The 20316-nt window shown below is 38.9% G+C and overlaps 1 protein-coding gene across 4 annotated transcripts in view; it reads left to right on the top strand.

Moving 5' to 3' along the window:
• LOC110835786 (uncharacterized) overlaps positions 1–20316 on the top strand; it is a 768515-nt gene that overhangs the window by 744839 nt on the left and 3360 nt on the right. The gene's annotated exons all lie outside the window — the stretch shown is intronic.

The following is a 20316-nucleotide window of genomic DNA, read 5'->3' on the forward strand; positions in this document are numbered from 1 at the left end:
TAAGCAATATGAAGCCTTACTATCTTGGAGAATATCTCATTCAATTTTCACAAACGAGGGTTTGACGACCGATACGTTGTGGTATAAGCATTATATCTGCTGAGGAAAATAAAGGCTGCCACTGCAATGTTTAACTTCTGAATCTCAGATCCACTCCGAGGTCTCGCATTTAAGTCTCTCGAGTATTCTGTTCCCTTCAGACTTCCCACTAAAAACCTGTCTGAAGTTTGTGAAATAAAGCTTGAAGCTACTATCGCAGCATGTTCTACCAATAACGAAGGAAAACCATGATCACTTCGGTCAGGCAACCAGTAATCATGTCGAGATCTGAACCTGGTATTTCTCGTGTATAAAGCAGCAAGTGTTCCAACCGCTTCACTGTGACATTCGAGAAATTTTTTGATAATTTTATAACCGACAGTTAAGGAAAAAGTAAATTGAAGTGTTATCATTTACTCGTTAAAATCAGACGCCACAAACCATCCGACAATGGCTAAGTATTTCACTTTTGGGAAATTCATTGTAGAATAAAAGAATCCAACTGTATTTTATCTTTGTTAGACAGGCTGTGGCCTTATGCTACAAGTCAAACTCACTTGTATATTTGACGTCTCTTGTAATTCCACTCATTCTATGACAGTCTTAACAGTATTGCAGTTCAATAATAGATAATGAAAGGGCAGTCCGAGCAAATCCGCACGATGGCAACTGGCAGTTTCCAGTTTAATGTGGCGCAGGTAACCCTCTGAATTGGCCTGTGCGTAATCTTGTTTCCTTGTGTGTAAATCTTGTTCTTTATGGGATACTTTTGTGTCTCCTGTTCCTGACGGCAAGTAACTATTTCAGGAACACAGGTGTTTCAGCGTATCCGTCTGTCTGTTCGACCTTTATGGACCGACGTTAAAGAAAGCGCGTAACATGGACCAGCTGAATCAAATCTTCGTCAGTGGCATAGTCAAAATATACAGCGACCCCACGAAACATGGATTCAGTTGTACCAATATAAATAACAGTAAAGTGTACTTTGAACATTAATAAAGTTTTCTGTCAACAGCCTTGAAAATGAGGACGGAGGTGGTCCTCGAAACGTCGGCATTTGATCACCAATTAACACGGCTGATAGTCCGAGAAGACTTTATTAATGAAAGCCACCGTGAAAGTTTCACATCATATACTTTGAACATGTTTCATATTATTAAATTGTATTTTTTCTCGTCATTTTGTGGTGACTTTACGATACAGAATATTTGATGAAATGTAGAGAAATGGGAAATTATGCTTTGTTGAGCGTGTAACATCTTCGCAGCTTTGTGTGGACTATCGGTATTCTCTTCAGAATGGATCGAAAACCTACACTTTGCTAGGGGGCGGAGATAAAAAGGCTGACATGGAAACAAATGAAAGAATACGGAATGTAATCGTGGAGCTGATCTCGGCAATTGAAGCCCAGATGCCAACTAAATCCTGACCAGTGTTCGGGAGTGCGATATGAAGGCACAGTCGTCACGAAACGCCCTTGACAAGTAGCAGCGAGGTCTCTCCACACTCGGGCAATTTGCAGTCTGAATCTAAATGCTTTTCAGCATACCAAGGCATCCTGAGAATGGAAACTCCAGTGGAAATATCGCAGTAAAATTTATTTTTTTCTAACATTCCACACACTTTTTCTGTTAGTAGTACGAACTTGATGTTTGGGTTAAAGTACCGATTATCTACTGGGTATTTTTTCTGAAGCTCCATCTGGTGACGAAATGAAGAATGTGAGGTTTTTAGGTTTAGGGGCAGATTTTAAAATTACCAGAGGTGATGAAGCGTTTGAGCATAATTTTCTCTCAGCCATTTTCGGAAACTGAAGAAATTCAGTGTTAGTTAGTTTGACAGTCAGGCAGTAGGTTATGCAGTCGCGTAGTTAACTAGTTAGTTTTCTGGATTTTTTCGTTAGCGACTTAATTAATTAACTTTCAAGTTCGTCAGCTAGAAAGTAATAGTTTATATAAAGTTTAATAATATTGCTGAACCGAACTGAACTTTTATTGTAATCCTTTCATACAGACGCGGGTAACGGATGAAACACTCATGTTCTCTTCCTTGTAATTGGCCACGTCTTCGTGTAAGTGTTAGTGTTTTTGACACTACGCACTGAGAAAACATAAAGGCCTTAAAATCTCTTAATAGATCGGTACTTTTCGCAGGTCGCGTAATCTTTTAAATGTTTGGATTATAAAAATTCTCGTGATTGCATTCCAAGAATGTTGAACTTCTGATTTTTCAAGTTTATATTTTCTTCGCTTATTACGTGGAATGTTAGAATATAGCTTGCGGTTAATTGCGCTGAAGTGCACATACCTGGATAAAGTAAACAAATGTACAGACTAATAAACCAAGCTATCTAATGCCAAGATTGCTTGGAATTAACAGTCTTATTTTGCTCTTGTATTCATCCCAGCTTCTCATTTACTGAAGGTACTAATTTACTGTCTGAGCGTATCCTATGATTTTCGTGGGTTCAAAATGCGGTAGGCGGATATTAGCAGGCATAAAGGCTCTGACATGTGCATTTCAGAAACATGGACAGACAGACAGACAGATGAATATTCCTTTATACTCGTATAATGCACTTACACACAAATCTGGAATCCAGAACCGGACAGAGTGGCTGTTTACAAAGTCAGTTCTTTTGTTGAGTGAAACGGTCTGAATTATTTCGAGACCCGACCGCCATCATTAAGAGATTTCTTGCACACAAAAGCACTCCAAGTGATTTCTCGATTCTGTTCCACTTTTCCTTCGTTTAAATTGTCATTGTCATTATTTATTTTATTTGATTTTTTGTAATATCACTGACAATGCTAATTTAACAGTTCACGTCGTCGAATATCGTAAGGACCAACCAGTTATCTTGCCGTCTTTTGGCCGAGGCCGTGCGAAATCCACGAAAATCCACGTCAGTAACCGATTTAACTAGTACTCGTCTCAGCATCTGCTTCTTTCAGCAGGTTTCCTGCAACGCCCTTCGATTTAACTTTCTGACATTCTGGTGATGAGAATGCCTGTACGTTTCACATCTATAACATTTTTTAACCAATTTGTTTATTTCCATTAACATTTAGTCTTGACATTGGGGAACATTTCCCCTGTCGTATTTTTAAATCTCCTGTAACCAGTGATACCAACATAGCAGCTCTTCAGAATTGTGAGATTTGAACAACGTAATGTTGGGTATTTTATATTTATTTTCTTCGTTGTGGGAGTTCTTCAAGGAAAATAGTTTTCGTTATGATAATATTTGTAGTGATCATGGGGAAGCTAAGACAAATATACCAAAATATTGGTTGGAAACATAATGAAGGGCCTTTGTAGGCTGTGGAGATAATTATACTGGAACTTTGGAATGTATTAATGGGACTCGTCTGTTTCAGAATAGGGTATTCTACTGTATGCCCCCTTTGCGAGCTTGCTTTGTTTTTGAGAAACCCAAATTCTTTAATTATTTGTTAACAGCTTTGTATTCATATTCGGAACGTTTATGATTTGTTTCTCGGTATGGAAGCTGACCGGATCGAGGTTTCTCGTTCTCTGCGGTTCCTGTAGACGAACTGTAGGATAGTACCCTGAAGTACCATTCGTAATTTAAACAATTATGCCTTTAAAAATGCATTCCTGAAACCAGGAGACAATGCAATCCTGTTATTTTCAGAGGATGTTTTATCTGCAAGGGAGAGGATAGTCTAGTCCAAAGCAGAACCCCAGAACTGAGATTTTATGGTGACTGGGAACAAGATAGTATACATATGCATGTAATGCATTTCGCTCGGCCAATTAGCTCCTAAAACCTCGCGGTCACTGGGTCATTCAATTACGTGTTTGTTGTTTGTGGCAGCGGAGAAATTATGGACCGGCGTGGAACTGAATTCTGATGCGTCCAGTGAAACCCGTTCTGAGCCAAGGTGTGGAGCGGACATTACTCAAGGTCGGACGGTGTGGGAAGCTGGTAGAGTCTGTCGCATGATGCCCAATGAGCCGTGCTCCGAGCCACTGACCCACTGCCCTTGAAGTGCGGTTGGAGCACTGACATCTCCCACTCTTTTGTGGAGAATCGCCCGCGGTCCCGGGCGTTCCAGCGTCCTTTCTCAGCCCGCCCGCTAGTTCGGAACTCGTGGTGACCATGTTTTCTCACACGGATACTAAGATATTTTCGCCTCTGGCAAATAATGCAGCGTCAATGATTACACTCAGTCTTGGAACCAGACTAGCTTAAATCCTCCTCTCATCTCTCATTACTTCTGTCGAAGAGGAAGGTGTTGGCTGCTTGGCAATCCATGTTCATTTGCTGTTAAATGATTTTGTGCTAATGGGATAATATTATAACCGTTGCCTTGGAGATGCTTTTGCATGATTTTGGGCCTTGTAAGACTTTCCTGTAATTCTTGACAGCAAGTCATCAGATATATGACACAGAAAATCTTCATTCGCCGAGCGTCGCGGTTAGTGCTGAGTATTACTGAGGTCCCTGGCTCGAATGTCTGCTGCGTCATCAGTGGCCTTTGCCGAGGGTTAGACCGACTTCCAAATTCCCTCCACCTGCTTCAAGACTGTGACCACATACTTCTTTATAACTTGTGTTGGGCAAGGCCGTGGTCTAGGCAACACGGAGTTTTCCTCCGGGGGCTTCCCCGGTTTCTCCGTGGCATCCCGACAATTACTCCATTCACACACAGAAGAAGGCAATGGCAAACCACTTCTGGATCATCTGCCAAGAACGCATATGAACAGGTCCCAGTCCGAGAAAAGGATGGATGGATCCCGTTCATATGGACCTGTCGTCAGACAGAACACTAAATAAAATAATATACATAATAATCTTGTTTCAATCGACAATAGGCTGTGCAAATCTGACACGTGGTGACTGGGGCCGTGAAGTGACTGTTGGCTAGATGACAAAGGTTCAAATCTCGATAGGAGCTTTCGGATTTTTCTCTGTGCCGCCACTTTCAGTCTGGATCTGTAGTCCACCTAACCCTATTTCCCCTGTATATTGTTCCATTGGAACTTTCTCTTGAGGTGTCTTATTTTCGACGTCCAGAAAGTGTGGAAGTCTGTCTCCATATTCCCTTCATGCCTGGTGTTCAGGCTTGGGGTCGCCTTTGCCTTGATTCACCTTATAAATCAGTAATATACGTATTTAGTTCCATCTCGATGTAATCACGGTAGCCTAGCTACACCTTGCTAATTAATGAAGCATTTAAAGCCGGGTAACACCTGTTATACATAAATCGCTATGCTCAGCGCCTGTTTCATGCCAACAAGTTCCTCAGTAATTATCTGTCCAGGATTTCTCACGGCATCCAAAGAAAAAAGTCTTGCACAAATCGAGCTGATTTGTGGCTTAAGCGTTAAAAAGCAATGGTTTATCGTTAAGTACCATCTACAGTTACCATGACAATAATTATAAATCAGTAATCTTGTCCTACCAATAGACTGATTAATGCACTTCGTTTCTGCTGTTGATGCAGACCTTGGCAAAACAAGATTCTAGTTGCAAATACACAAGAACATGTGATTCAAGGTGTCCCTGACTGCAGTCCTTGACCGTCACAGGTCTTTAATTACAAGATCCGCTCCTGGCGACGATGACCGGTGACTAGTCTCGCCCTCACAGGTCATAATGTAAGCACATTTCTGTGAAATACACAATCCGACTTTTATGCAGGCGTCTGTAGTATTAAATGTACTTTCATAAGTCATGTAGGCCTAAATATATGGCATGACTGTGTAGTTGCCGACTTCCTGTCTAACGTTGTGTTCTTTGTATGGTAATTTCAGATTCCACACAAATGTTTTAAGTGGAAGACAGAAAACGCAAGCTTCCTTCGCTCTATCCTCTGATGTTTGTCGCTTTTTCTAAGACGATGCATGGAGCACGGAGTTCAAAAGTTCTGACTTTGGGCCTCGCGACCCATAGACGGAAATCTCCGTTTATCACAAAATATCGCCTCTCAAAAAGGGAGTATAGAAGTGTCCTGTAAGAATATGGGTATATGGAAACAAAACATAACACACGTTGAATAAAACTGTCGATGATGAACCAGTACGTGTGTGTGTGTGTGTGTGTGTCACGAATTATAATTACGAAAGATAAGATATTGCTTTTCTCTAGCTGTAACGTGCGAACTTACAATTTCTTGTACAAATTTGTGGCACACCTGAAGCCTCGTGACGGCACACAGGTTGCCAAACTCTACAATAAATAATACATGCACATGCCGAGAATTAATTACGTAATTAATATTGAAACATTCTGAGACGTTACAGCACTTTTAAGGAGTAGAACGTAATACTTAAATATCCCTTGTGCCTGACGACCAAAACATAAAAATACATATTGGGGCACTGGGGAATAGCGCGACGGATGGAGGCGAATGGCTAACTGCACGTTCCGACCCCTTTAACCCCAAAGGAAGCATGCCCGTTATCCACTGAATGAGGGACTGGGCGAACCCCAGATTCGGTGTGGAGGTGCTTACGAAGAAACTTATGCTCCTGGAGGAACGCAATCCCGATTACCCAGTCTTATTTAGTGACTGAGCTATATTCCGTCTCGTATTCCTCTTAAGAAGTTATACTAAGAAAATATTTATCATTCGAAGTTATAAAATTGCTGTTCAAAACTACGATGTGAATGCCTTCTTCCAGCGAGAATTCATTCGTACATTGTCCTGAAGGAAATTTATCCCACTGTCCTTCGTAGCCACAGGGTTCACAGCGATGGTCGATACCATTCACAGCGATGCCGTCACGTTGGGAAGACAAGAAACATCAAGGTCCACTCTGATACTGAAGGTTAGGCAATCAGTCAGCATTCCACGTGTAACCATGAAATCGCTGAGCAGGCTCACTTAGCGTGACAATCGAAAAGATTATTCATGACCTTTGCCCGGGGCGAAAGGAGGGCGAGGGGACGGCATCAGCTTAAATTTCTCACCCTTTCACTGTCACAACTACGTCTCTGAATTCACAGTCTCTTACATTTCCCCCTGATCTTCGGCGAGAAATTGATAAGAAGTCAGCGCATCTGTCTCATTTGGCACTAGGCCATTACTAATGCGAGGCATTCAAATAACACGCTCATAATTCCACAGAGTCGCTCAGTTTGTCAAGAAATTCTCTGCCTTTTGTAGAACATGACGATCCATTAAAGTGTTTCCAATATCCGTCGCAGGTCCATGTAGTATGTAGTATTATCTTCAGACCAGAGGCCATGATATCTCAGTCATTATACTGAGTTGGATACAGACTGAAGGATTGGGGTTCGATTTCAGGAATGGCAATATTTTTTTCTTTGCCACGTCGTTCGGGACGACTCTGGGCCTCACCCCAATTCAATCGGAAATGGGTTTCTTGCCTCGGATAATAAACGTCCGGAGCCTAAGTATTCAACTCCGTCTAATGCTGAGGTTTAAAAACCATGGCTCTGCACTCCACGCCCCCATACGTTTACATGGCGTGGTGCTTAGGTAAACACCAGGGACACCTTTACCTTAACATTATATTCCAATCTACGCGTACGACTTCCAGAGTTTTTAAGTCCCTTCAGGCCCTCCGACGGTAATATTTTACGCCTTTTTAATCTCTCGTACGCCCCGCCCATTTCAATCAAGTCCATAAATGTGGCACAAAATTACATTAGACCGAAAATTGTATTACATGAAGGTTAATGTCAAATTGATCATATCCACTGATTTAAAATCTAAAAACTGAAGACGGCATGCATCCAAATGAAGTTCAAATTTCTTAAACACCTTCACGTGAAATTCTGTTTGACTATTAGGGAAAGAAATTACAGCGGATTTCATGGTTAAAACCGATAAAATCTGTTGAAGACTTCAGTATTTCAAGAACTAACCTTAGTTTTCTTTGAGTCTACCATCGTTATAATACGAAATACAGTCACACTTGTATAAGAAATACGTAAAAGAAGAAATAAAAGATAAAACAAAGAAAAGACTAAAATGTGCAGTAGGAAACAAAGGGGGGGGGGGGAAATAGAAGACGTGCTTAAAATGTGTAATGTATTAAGTAATTCATTTATTCACTTTATCCTTCCGGACTGAAACCTTTTAATTGCATATATTATTTATGTATCTGCTAAGTGGACTAACCTTGAACAGGCTGGGGTTAATTTTGTTGAACATATAATGTTAAAGTAAAAACATGCGTGCGCACGCTATGCAATCAAGTTTTGCGTGTTGATAGTCACAGTTACAGGCGAGATCAAGGACTTATAGATGAGAACGCATACATTTACATAGTCTGTGTTAAATAATAAGTTTTTGTATGAAATATGAATTTAATGATTTTAAATCTAACAAGGTTGAGGGAGAGAATCGAGTGTCAAAAGATGCCGCAGACCTCGAAATGATTCCCGGCATCTCTGGTTGAAGGCCGGCCATGTAACAACAAAGACCTGCCAGCGGATATTTACTCCTTTACTTATGTAGTCTGTATACGATTTGGGGAGTCTTGAGAAAGACTGAGAATAGTATTATTTACGTATATTCCTCCGTTTTCCTCACACACAGCAGCTGGTTCGTTGGTGGAAACTTTTAAGTTCCTTCTTCTGTAATTCCCTTCATTCTTCTGTTACTTAATCTCTCTCAGCTCTACGTTCCTCCCTCAGGCTGGCAGATCACGACAAAAATATATTTTTTGAGACAATGGGTAAATGTTTAAATGTATCCATAGACAGAATGTTAAAGACGGAGAATCCCTAGACAAACAACCCCCAAGGCTGTGTCGCCCACGACCGATCCAACACTGACAGATCAGGTCACGAACCGGGTTCGTTTGCTGAGAGGTCTATTCCTTAGATAGAAGACCGAGGTCGTCAGGCTCGGCCACCAATGCGTTTTCCTGTCTGGAAGAAACGCCCAAACATAAAAAACAAAACAAAAGACACTCGTCTTTAATTAATCACTGTTACTCCAATACCGATTTCTAAACCTCTGCTTGTCATGACAGTAAAGTCAGATGCTATTAGTGGAGCAGTGTCTAGTACTAATGGAAACCATATGACAGCTGGGATCAGATATAAATTTATGCTGCGTTGTAGACAAGTTTATGAACATACAAAGGTCTCTCTTTCCATCCCTGAATTCATTTAATGTTATAATAAACGACTACGTGATACAAACTGTAACTGTTTCATGTGAATTGTGTGACTATGATTATTTATCACTCGACTGGTAAGTCCAGTGCGTGAAGTAACTCATTCAATAATTTACAGTTTACCCATCAAAATTATTCTTACTTCCAACACTTTTGTTATTGTATAAAGGGACAACACACTTATATGTCTTAAAATCTAGAAAAGGTTAGGTAAAGATATCCCAGGTTCCTAAGTATTTACCACCACAAAGACGTATATAAAATAAAAATAAACATTTCTTGAATCGCGTAGTCTTGTCAAGAAGAAAAATTGAATAACTGTAGTCCGATATCTGTCTTCAGGATATGGAAAACTGAAAGTTGTGTCCCGATGTAAATAGTAGGTTTCCGTAATTCCTCTAGCTGAGTTTCGAATAAAGTACTTCTGAAACACAAGTCTAGTGAGTTGCCGCAACATCACGCTAAGTGATTTTCTCTACAAATTAAATCATGTGTGCCGTCATGTGCCTGTGACAAATTAGGGTTTGCCGCGAGTGAAAAATGTTTGCTGAACACGGATTTAAAGCGTAAACGATAAAGAAACACACGCGCGGTGAATGTGGACCAGCACATTTATATCGAAGCGGGAGAATCAGAAAATAAGTCCTGATATGAAATTATACGATATTAAAAAATGTGAGTCGAGCAGACAATTCATGCTGTTCACAGGTGAAACTCCAAGAAAGAGAAAAAAATATATTAAATTATGGATTTAAATATTCAGAAAAGCAGTTAAGTAGGTGATTTTAGTGAAAGGTAAAATAAAAATTCTCCCATTGCCTAAGCACTACACCGTGAAGTTCTATGGGCGTGGGCGTCGTGGAGGTGAACATGTGTTTATTTTTAACCTCGACATTATTTCTCGTCTTAACCAATTTCCTTAACAGAATCATGTACATTCACTGTTCTCTTGCCCACTGTGTAGGCCTGACAGTATGTTTTCTGTGTCTTCCCCATGCTTCTGACAGTTCTAACCACATTATACAATTATTTATTTTATTAACCTTCCCTCCGACCATCTGAGTGATTATATTATTTAGGCATTTCATATAACAGTCCCTAACAAAGGCTTCGTTAAGTTATGAAAAGGCTGAACAATTATTACATAAAATCACAGCAATTGATGACGTAAATGTTTCAAGTTTTAAATATTTTTTATAATTTTTGTGTTTTTGATGTGATGGTCAAAATATAATTGAGTGGATTTGATAAGAAATGCGCCTGATCTGTTGTTAGCTTTTCTGGACGTAATTCAGCCGAACTGAAGTTTCTGCGTCTTTCCTTACAAAATACTGCGATATTTATTAACACGCAGGGGGGATATGAAAAATACTTATAGAATATGAGTAGGCCACGCTGAAATGAAGATAGCACTTTAGTAACTTACGCGTATATATGGTGATAATATTAAAAGGGTCTTGGACAAGTGGAGTGTGAACTCGATTCGGTTGTCCCAGGAGAGTGTTCGTCGGTGGTCGTCCTGAACAACGCATTTGTTAATTATCGGGCACCATAAAAGCCAGGGATTGATTAACTAACCAAGTATCAGCTTCTCCAGAAAGACCTTGAACTTGAAGTAAAGTGTATGCAATTAGAAATTACATGTTACCGTGTTGCATGAAAGTGATGTTAGGATTTTTGGTTATATCTGATTTATGCATAACGTACTGGTAAATGTTGATCTTACTTGCAAATAAGTTTCTATGTTTGCTGTATACATGTGGCGTTTCTTTGTGCGCATGGCAGATGTGTGGTGTTGCCTGTCGTATTTGTGTATCTCGCAGACAAGAGATTGCATGTAGTTATGCATATTAAGACGTTCTAAATATATTAATTGCAGCGAAAAAGATTGAATCGGTGTGCCCCCTCTTGACGTCATCTGTGGGCCCCAGAGCGTGAACAGTTCACCTTCTGTAACGTGTAGAGTGCACTGGTCTGTTGAACTTGGCTTGTCTGTCTTCCCGACAGACTGGATACCACTCTTTCTTCATTTTCTTACTATTAATACTACAACTCCTTCTATTACTACTACTACGACTACTAATTCTACTTTTTGGTGTGTTTGTCGTCATGGCGGTTGTGCGTACAGCACCTTCCCACAATAAAAGGCGAATACATTTCTCCCCTATAACCAGATCCGTTCCACCGCGTGTCCTGCCTGTGTTTGGCTGCTGAAGCAGTTGAGAAAAATTTGCAAACAGGAAATCCTAAATTCAATCTTCTGTCCATCTCTCTCCAGGATACTTCTGGCTACAAACTTGAGAATTCATCAGGAACCACTTCGGAAACCCTGAATTAACAAAGCTCCAAGAAATTCCCCAATAGACTCGTAAAACTAAACTTTTATTGATTTCATAATGACCTTCATTCGAGTTCTTAGTGACTGAGAAAGTCGCTCGCTTCATTTAACAGCTCTTCAGCCGTACAAAGTCATCATTCAGTTCAATTAGATTACTTGTTATTTGCGCTGGTGCATTGGACGTCAAGAAACCCTGTCGAGGAGTAGCACAGATAACTTCATTCCGCCTCTGTCACGTTTAAATTAGTCATGTTACACACAAGCAGCGTCTTTCTTTCTGCAAAGAATCCAATACTAAGTCGTGATACGGTCGGGGTGAGGAGGCGATACTTTTTAAATTCTCGTGTAAAAATAAAAATTTTGAGCTGTGCTGTGTCTTCATTGTCGATGACATATTTGCTATTCTGTCTTCGTATTTTTTTGCAGAAAAGTTGTATGCGTATCCCCCCAAAAGAGCCCTTAATTAACATATTCACATCGTCTTTTGTAGAATTAGTAGTTTATAAGCTGTCGTTAACGAAGCGAGCTCAACGTGTAATTAAATTTAAAGGTTTCAACTGTGATAAGAAATACATCGATCTCGATATTTTAGCACACGAGTCTTTCACCCTTTAAAACAGAGTATGTTGATTGGTTTTGTATGTTTCTCGGTGTAAACGGAGATCATTTCTTAAACAGCATTGACCAGCTGATATTCGTAATGGTTGTGGGTTGTACTTTTCTTCGAGGTAAGGCCTGAATATTTAAATATTATTAATATGGTCTTCGGCTCCAGAAGGAAAAATATTGCATTTAAAAATTGCTATTCTTATATTTCAGTGCCTTTGATAATATATTGATATATTTAAATAACATACACCAGCACATTTATGACGTTTTGAAATAAAACTGCGAAACAGACAATTGAACAAGAAGAAGTACATAAATGTTGATCCTGAAGCGGATTATATACTTGGATATAAACCTACAGAACCATGAATCAGGCGATTGTAAATTCCACAGTAATTTATACGTCCGATAATTTTAAATTCAACTCAATTCTTTATAATTTTAATAACTTATGTGAAACTATTATACGTAGTTTGGATCAGTGTGCGGTGTTCTAATTTCCACATTCGTGTTCGGTAGTTAGTGTCTAAATCAAATATATGCTCGTGTTAATGAAAATAACAGTAGACCTAAATGTCTATGTACTGTAATGTTGTCTGAAACTACACAATTTTATGAATATTTCGCGATGTAATAATAAAGCTTGCCTAGTACTGATATTATATGGCAGCTCTAATTTGTCAGTATTGTTAACGTAATAATTTTGTGTCATACTTTTAACAATAACTGTATTTTAGTGCTATTTATTTCGTAATGGAAATATGCTTGCGTCACTGTTTTCCCGTTGTTTGTGCATATTCCCACTGGATGTCACTAGCTACCGGTAACTCGTATCTACTTTATATTGCACCGTACATCCGTACTTCTGTTAGCTATTCCTGTTTTTCTCTGTTGGAGCTTTGTAGTAAATAAACTAAAATAATTACGAATATCGTTCCTTCTTTCATAAATATTCAGTTGGAATTTATATATTATAATAAAAATTAGTTAAATTCCTTCTAGGAAATTTACGTACAAAACGAGACAATAATATGCATGACCAATGGTATTAAAACGTGCCAGAATTTATTTATTTGATCTGTATAAAAAATAGTACTACACACTTCAAAGACGTATTCAGATTTTCCTCACGTATATCATGGTTTTATCCAGTTGTATCTGTGTAACTGTATCTTCAGACATCTTATTAGCATTTATCTATTCAGTAGTTAATACAATAAGTACTGTATCATTCAAGTTAATAACCACTGTGTGGGAGTATTCGGCTTAATTATCGTACAAAACAACAGAGCGCCCTCAATTTACACTGCTACAGATAACATCTGTTCATCTTTTCTTATTTCATTCTCCATTACTAGGCTGTAATAGGTTATTACTCAATTGGTAGTACAGAGATAAGCTTTAGTGTCAGCGAGGTGGTCGGTGTGTGGCTTTGTGAAGTACAATGAATGAATTTCTTACAGTGTTGACTCCGTGCATAAGATCCACTTTACACGAGTTTAGAAATTTATAAAAGCAAGGCGCGACTTACGACCACAGCCTCACAAACAATATCGAAATTACTGGTTCTGTATTGCTGTGTTATTCTTAGCCGCCAAGGTAAGCATACAAACACGCACACATAATACACAACTATACATACACGTAGTACTTAGAATGTCTGTGTTAATTATAGCCCATCTGAATTTAACTTAATTATTTAGGGCACAAATTATGGACAATTAATTTTGTCGGAGTGCAAAAATAATGTTTGAATTTAGTGAAAATGTATATGGCTACGGTTACTGTCAAATATCTGCTAATAAGTGCTTCAAACGAGTCGAGTGTGAATGATGGGCTCCTTTCAGACAGAGCAGTATTAATAAGACCATGTAGTCAACCAAGTAATTTGAAATAGGCACATTTATGAAAATATTTGGTCTAATTTCAGCACGTCAGGCGGTAGAGTTTATTTAAATGATTACCTAAAATTCTGTTCATACCTCCAAGGAATCACACAGCATCCACTTCACAGAAGAATTTTTAGAAAAAATAATTGCTTTTTGTACTGACAGTCAAATGAACCCACAGATACATTACCTGGGCGAATCGAACATAGCACCCATATGCTCAGAAATCTGCTCTAGGTTTGAGTCCCGCTGAAGATGTTTTGTTTAGGAATCTTTTTCTTTTTGAAATGATATTTAAAAGTACATATCGGGCAATAAGAACTAATATGAAATGTATGCATTTGTCAGACTTCCTTGCAGCAAAACAGCTGACATTCTGATAGTTTGTGCATAAAATTTGTATTCTTCAGTTCTTACGATGGCGACAAAGAATTAGAGGACTTCAATATACTTCGTCGCCGTGAAAGCTTCAGATCATACAGAATGAGAAGATCTTTTAGAAACTGACCTCCATTCTTGCATAACATTTGCTGGTTACCATGGGTACAGCGCATTCAGAATCGACCTTTAGCGCTCGTGTTTTAGATGTAGATTTCATCTTCGTATAATGAGTACAACTGCAGAAACGATGGATTTCATTGGCACTGCTAAACCTTGTCAGTCTCTCTTATTTGCGTAATGAATAATGACTTATTAGCCCATTGCATGTAATTACAAGGTGATAGTTGAAATTTATGACACCCATCTACCTGGCAAAATATCCTATTACGCTTTTACTTAAACCCATAAAAATAAGAAAGAAACTTTTTACTGCTCTGTGGGATGTGCAGCGAAGTTATTAATTTTAATTTGCTGTTGTCTTTGACGTAATTAAGGCAGTACTCGGAGGGAGCCGCTTTCCTTGTGCCCTTGTTTTTGTATTGTTATTATTTTTATGTCGGGCTAAAACAACGTTTCAGTGCCTTGTAGATCCCATCACAAACCAAACACTTTGTGCTTTGTTTCTCTTTTAAGTTTACAAAAGAATCCTGTCCTTTCTTCTGATGCAATTGTGGATGATTGTGCCCTGACCCAGTTACGGCTATCAGCATAATTCAATTACAAGCACTACTTAACCGATTTACATGCCGATTGTGTTCTAGGTTTTGAAGTATTTTATTCTTGTACGTGGTTACGAACGTGTCATGGAAACATGCTGCCTTTATCTTTAGGGTAGTGACGTTGGTATCTGCATACAGCGTACTGGCCAGAAGGGCGACCATGACAAGCCTACTTGTTTAATTTTTAATTTCTATATCATATTTCCAGGCGTAGAGTGAGTTCACAAAGACCGTTTCTAAGTGTTTTGCTGCTTCTTGTATTCAATTTTATAAAATGATCTTGGAAGAGTTGGTACGGCTTTGCAAGTCCCGTCTGTGTTCCATATGAAGTACCTAATTTATCTGTGTTCAGCATTGTATAAGGTGGCTTGGATCGTAAACGAAATTAAATCCATAAAACAAGAGGAACAAAATTGGTTTTTGAAGAAGTAGGATAGGCGGAGTTTGCTCGTGGCCCGGCTTTACATGGCCATTTGCCCAATGGTTTTATGGTTAGCTTTAAAAGATAGTTAAAGTCAATACGCGGATGGCCTCGGATTCTAATTATTATTATTACAATACATAAAAGGAAGATATAAAATCTTCTAGTTTGACCTTACTAATAACATAATTTTATTTCTTTTTTCCTTGTAACTTATTAAATTTTGAGAGACTTTTATACGTTAGACAGGGACGGAGGAGAGGAAGTTGTCACGATGAAACCATCCGCCCTGATCTATCGTTTGGCTGTGAAGTTTACACGTGTTATTTCAAGTTTCTTGTTGTGTGTTGCTGTGTTTAAAAACATCTGTTTTACCGATGAAACAGTGACAACTATGCAGCATGATAGGTGCAGACTCTCGGAAGTATTTTTGAATAATCTTAGATCAAGTGAATTAAACACACGTGCATTACGGATTCAAGTGAAACAACGAGAAATTCTCAGGAACGTTAGTGGACGACCTGATGAAAGGCAGGAAGAGACGATTCCGACTTGTTCTGTGTAATAACTTCGTACGTCGGGATCTACTGAGTGATACCTCTGGTGTTACAAATGATAATGTACCACAAAGAGTTAAGTAACGTAATATATTGCTTTTTTTTCCACGTACTGAAAGATTTTTTTACATTCCATGATGAATAAATGGCAGATCTCTCTAACTTCAGTTTAGTGCTGTTCAAGGGAACAAGGGATGTCGTCCCGTGTAGTCTGGCAAAAGTTTACTGACGTTTCAGAGGTGCCTCAATCATCAAGACACTGATGATGAAAGCATTAGCACCTCTGAAACGTCGGTAAACTTCTACCAGACTACACGGCCCAACATCCATTAGAACGTGAAATATAAATTAGTAACAAATACTTACGTCTCACAATCTTAAAACTTTGCATAACATGTAGTGTATTGAAATATAAAAATAAGCATACAAACTTTTAACACTAACACTAAAGTTAAGTTACAATAATTATCGTGTTATGGTCATGAAGAAATTAGTGTCTACCGCTACTGTCTGAGAATGTGTGACGTTTAGCGCGGGAAGTTTGAACTAGGTCGTAGTTAAAAAATTTTGCCGGTCTACTATGTTGCATTACGTGACGGAAAATAGACTTTATAGGTCTCGAAATCCCCTGCTTAAGTACGTGATTTTAATGCTGTAACACAATATGGACTCTACAGACTGAGTTATAAAGGGGACACAAGATTGAAAAATTGATAAGAGAACTAAATTTATATGCACCCGGTCGGCCCCGTGGCTGCGTGAGCACGATTTGAGTACATACAGCTAAACCCTAGCATAGGAAGTTTAGGTATCAAGGGCACATACATTCTTGTTCTGGACGGAAGGACATTTCCACTGCAGTATTATGGTGCCTGTAATCGAGTGTGCTGATGATAGTGATTGTGACGCGCGTGCAGTTTGTGACTCTGCGGGCGTGTAGCACGATTTCTGTAGGGCTGGTCACGATGATGTCCATCCGTTCACTTATCTCTTACATATTTTGTCCTGAATAAGTTTATCATTTGTTCTGCCAAAACAAAATATCGCAGACCACGAAGGTATACGATGACTAAATCGATTAAACCACGTCAGGAAGATTCTAGAATCATCAACAAGAATCATGCTGTAAGACAGCTCTTGGGGAGCATACGTGTAGATGGGAGGATAATATTAAAATTAGGGCTTAATCCTGTGGGCTGGATGTAACAGACTCAAGGTAAAGTCCAATATAAACTCTTTAATTAATTATCGTTTTCCATAAAAAAACAGAAAAGGTTTTACCGGCTGATGTTAACTTCTCAAGCAACACTCTCTGCTATGACTTAAAGTCACAGTTATGTTGTTAAACAAAGCTGTCACTGCAGCCATAACTTAGGTACAATGTTTCATTATCTTTGTTAAAATATGTTTCATCTTGGTGAATATTTAATGACAGAAACATAGCATGTGTCGGACCTAAATGGCCATGAACGAACGATCTTGTTTCAATACATTGTAAAATTTTGTGAATGTTGATAATATCTGGATATTAATATGTGAAGTTGCTGTTTGTCATGGAATGTGATTTAGTTCAGTAAAATCGTCTCTAAAAACTTTTTAATCCGAAACTATGATAATCCAAATGAATAGTTGATATGTACGTAGTGCGACGTAGAGCTTAAAATTCCTTGTACTTTCATTTAATGTTTATCGCACAGAGACGGGTTTGAAATTAAAAAAAGTTGTTGCGATGAACCGCTTTTAAGAAAAGAATTCTGAAATTTGATTTGAACTGCATATAAAGTTGGGAGCGTAGCGGACGGATGTGAATCGATATTAAATTCGCTTAACTTTTTGTGTATCCCCCCCCCCCCCAACAATACCAAGTACGGTCTAAATCTGTCGAGTAGTTTTCGAGATGGAACAGAAACGACGTACGACAGAAATATTTGAAAACTCGACTCCGGATCATTTTAGATTCGGTGATGTTTTGATATACGTGCATGACACCTCGCACTGGACATCCTCCCCCCCTCTCCCCCCCCCCCCACAATTTCCGACACCAGAAGCTATCGTATACTGAGTAATAAATAAAAGGTTTAGCCGGAGCGGTGTATCCGCCTTCCATCCATTACCTATCCGTGGCGACGGTTCGACAGATGTGGTGAGAATACGGTATCCATCCGCACCACAACAAATTGCATTGGTGCGGCTATAAATTACGTATCGCCCAGCCTGCTCTAATTTACGATCGGAAATAACCTCCCTTAAAATTGCAATCTCTTTTCCAGCATCTGACATAGGAGGTCGAAGGTGAAGGTCTGTAGATAGAGCAAGTTCTCACTTGGGCACTTCTTGTGTGCGTACATTACCTACAATACAGTATTTCCTCGATTTTAAGACACTATCAAATGCAAGACACACGCCGATTTCATTAATTTTAAAATGTGAAGAAGGAAAAAACTTCTTAAAATCGACATCCATCATGCCATCCGCAAGAAATGCTTGTTGTGGGATAAGATCTAATTAAGAACGATATTATTACATGCAGGTGTATTGCTAAAACTAAACTCATTCTGGTTCATTAATTTTCTATATTTTTTTTCCTTTGGGTTTTTTATGTCTTTCCGTTTTCGACTACTATCATAATCATCATCGTCAGCCAATGAACCCGAAGAATTATTGTTTCAAACTTGGGATGAACAATTTAAGCTGCAATCATAGACACTAATTGCTGAAAGCGCATAGGCCGCGGAAAACTGGTGATTGGACATACCAGTACACCCTACTTTAATAAATACTTTAATAAATACTTAAATACGATTGAATCACCCCCTGTTAGAATTGTAATCGAACTTCTATCTTCCGTTAACTATAACTACATACATTCTCTCTGAATAATACCTTGGTCCAGATACTCTATGTCCTGACAGGTTCTCGAGAATTTTTCCGCACCCTAGAGGCAAATTCCAGAGTAGTACCTTGTGCCTCCTTTCACATAATTTCAAATTAATCATTCACAAATTATCACATTATTCGACGCTGTATAATCTGATCTACAAATATCGTCGATGAATAAACCGACCTAATATATACTCTGCCATAATTTATTTTCGATTGGCGACGTTTTATACAGTGGAACTTAGATATAACGTGCCCAGTTATAGAGCGGCTTTTATCATGACCCCTAATAAGATATTCACGATAAGTGTCAATTACGCTTACAACGCGGGTACTGAAGCCGGCCCTGACATCTACGACATGGTACAGTGCTCTGCGCTCGTCCCGTTTAAAGATTTCTTCTAGTCGTCAAAAGGGGACAGTGTTGTCAGCATAGTATGTTACCGCCATCTGGCGGCCGATTCACCTAGTTATTGAGACGTTCACGGTTGCTCTGTCGAGAACAATGTGTCTGTCGTCCGCCGCTCAAATGAGCTGCAGTGCTCCGTGCTATAAATAAGACGCACGTAATCATTAACTTTTCTTCCTCGTTGTCGACAGAGAGTGCAAAATTGATTTGTTAAGAGCTGAATACGAGTGACTATCGCAGAAAAGCTGATTAGAATTCTGAACAACAGATTAATTTGGCGTAATGTTTCCATTTAAATTCGGAGCAAATTCCATATTGATAGAACTTTTTTTTACTAATGATGTAAAGTGTGATTGGTAACAAATTACATCGTAAGATACAGTTTAGAAGAATATGTTGTCTGTGGACGACTGTGTGTAAGTCAGCTGCACAATTTTGCTATTTGCTCATCGAAATTCCATTAGAAGCTGTCAGAACAGGAGATAACATCTGACCTGTCTACTAGACAGCTGTTTGAATAATTCTTGGCCATTTCTGTAACGACCATTGCGATTCAAGCGTTTATGACACCCACTGAAAAAAATGAGAATATCCTTTTTTACAGGTTCTGTCATTAACTCATATCTCCTCTCCCATTTGAGGGGACAATTCCCGTCTGTTAACCCACAAGTTTATAAGAGTGGAGTGCGTTTTAATGTCCGTTTCCGGTTTAACTGGTCCTGTTGTAATTATTTTGTAGCAGATGTCACTGAGAGATCTCGTAGTGTGAGACTCAGTCGTGGTAGCAAGCTCTGCGAACTCAGTATTTTTAACGTTTGAACCATTCGAGACAATATTGGCGGGGAACCTCTTGGAATATGATCATTTGGAAAACTAAAAAGGAGATGTAGGACATGAAGGATTTTAGTAAAATATGTTGCGAGGATGGAAAAATGGATTAATCTGGAT

The sequence above is a fragment of the Zootermopsis nevadensis genome, unplaced genomic scaffold (genome assembly GCF_977971745.1).
Source record: "Zootermopsis nevadensis isolate Lab colony 2312 unplaced genomic scaffold, Znev_1.0 Znev_ptg000029l, whole genome shotgun sequence".
In the NCBI taxonomy this organism is placed as follows: domain Eukaryota; kingdom Metazoa; phylum Arthropoda; class Insecta; order Blattodea; family Termopsidae; genus Zootermopsis; species Zootermopsis nevadensis.